This window comes from Benincasa hispida, chromosome 1 (genome assembly GCF_027475165.1).
Source record: "Benincasa hispida cultivar pf3 chromosome 1, pf3_genome.v1.1, whole genome shotgun sequence".
In the NCBI taxonomy this organism is placed as follows: domain Eukaryota; kingdom Viridiplantae; phylum Streptophyta; class Magnoliopsida; order Cucurbitales; family Cucurbitaceae; genus Benincasa; species Benincasa hispida.
In genome coordinates this window covers 13,491,350-13,492,897 of record NC_143478.1, presented here as the reverse complement: position 1 = coordinate 13,492,897, position 1,548 = coordinate 13,491,350, and the positions used below count along the sequence as shown (strand labels likewise).

At 42.1% G+C, this 1,548-nt stretch overlaps 1 non-coding gene across 1 annotated transcript; it reads left to right on the top strand.

The window, feature by feature from the left end:
* Positions 1-286: 286 nt before the first annotated feature.
* On the top strand, positions 287-393 carry LOC150038252 (small nucleolar RNA R71). The gene has a single exon (XR_016527427.1). It is a non-coding gene; the product is annotated as a small nucleolar RNA R71 (small nucleolar RNA).
* Positions 394-1,548: the final 1,155 nt, after the last annotated feature.

The window sequence follows — 1,548 nt, the reverse complement described above, 5'->3', positions numbered from 1 at the left end:
CTTTGCTCCCGTGTTATTAATTGCGATGCCTTGTATCAAACTCATCATCGCAGTCATTTGATTTTGCAGGGAGGCGATGGCCCCGTTGTTTGCGTCATTATCTTTAATTCTTAATCTCTGATCGCTTTCCCTCCAATCCTCGTGATTTTTGGAAATGTGATCAAGTATACTCTTTGCCTCCTCATATTTTTTGTCGAGCAGACCACCAGCGGCTGCCGCATTGGCAGCGGTCTGCGAAAAGGGATTCAATCCTTGGTAAAAGATCTTCATCTGAAGACAGTCTGGTAAGCCATTATGCGGTCAGTCTCTTACCAGCCGCTTAAACCTCGCCCAGGCATCACTGAGCGATTCGTCATCTTCTTGTTCAAAATTTGTTATTAATTTCCTTCTCCTAACATTCTCAGTTGATGGAAAATACTTCTTCATAAACTTTTCCACCACCTGTTCCCACGAAGTTATCTCCCTCGGTTCGAGAGAATATGCCCATTTCCTCGCTTGATCACACAAAGAAAATGAAAACAGAGTTAGTCAAACTTCCTCGGTAGAGATATTTGGGAACACAAAAATGTTGCAGATCTCTATGAAGCTCCGGAGGTGCGGGTCTTCGCCACGCCTTCCTCCAAACTGTCCAGCAACCTGGATCATCTACAACATTACCGACTTCATTTCAAACCTCGATCCATCTAACGCTGGCCTCATGATTCCTAGCGAGAAATCATAGAGTTTGGGTGACGTATAGTTCCAAATGGGTCTATTGCGGTCATTCGCTAGAAGGATGGGGTTGGCCATTATATTGTTCGCATTAGCGGCCCTTGCTTCCGGTTGTTCTGCCATTCTTTGTATTCTCTCTTGTTGTCGGTAGTCTCTTAATCTCTGTCTGAATGTCCTCTCAATCTTTGGGTCGTAATTCGCCAGAGATTGAAAGTCTGCAAAATTACCGTTAGCACACTATTTTGCCGAAGTCCCCGGCAACGACACCAAAAACTTGATGCTTGATTTTTATGAAGTGATATTATGGAAGATATGCGTTGATGAAATTGTGTTGTGCACTCAAATTTCCTCAGCGGAATCCAAGTGTAAATTCCACTGAGTTTCTTGGTAAGTCCAAGGTCGAACTCAGGGACTTGTGAAAATAGGTTGTGTTGGTAATTTTTAGGGAGACTTTTCGGTAACCAAATAAATAAATGGGGTTTGTTGTTGATTTTGTTAATGAGAAAATAAACAAATGTGGCGGATTTAAGAAAAGTCAGTTATGTGATTGATGCATTAAGTATGCGATGAACGAGTTGAGAAGATCTTTAGCTAGCGTTACTTGGAAATGCGTTAGACTATGCGATCATGCTACAACCATGCACAGCAAGTCAGTTTCCAATGCAAATGTGATGCTCCTAAGTCTAGGATGCATGTGTTGAATGCAAAAGTGTCCATAGAGCTTATCCCTAAGTCTCTACTCTTATCCTATGCGATGATGCAAAATGCATAAAAGTAAGGTGACCGCATACAATCATATCCTATCTCTAGAATGCATGCGATGCATTGGTAACAAAT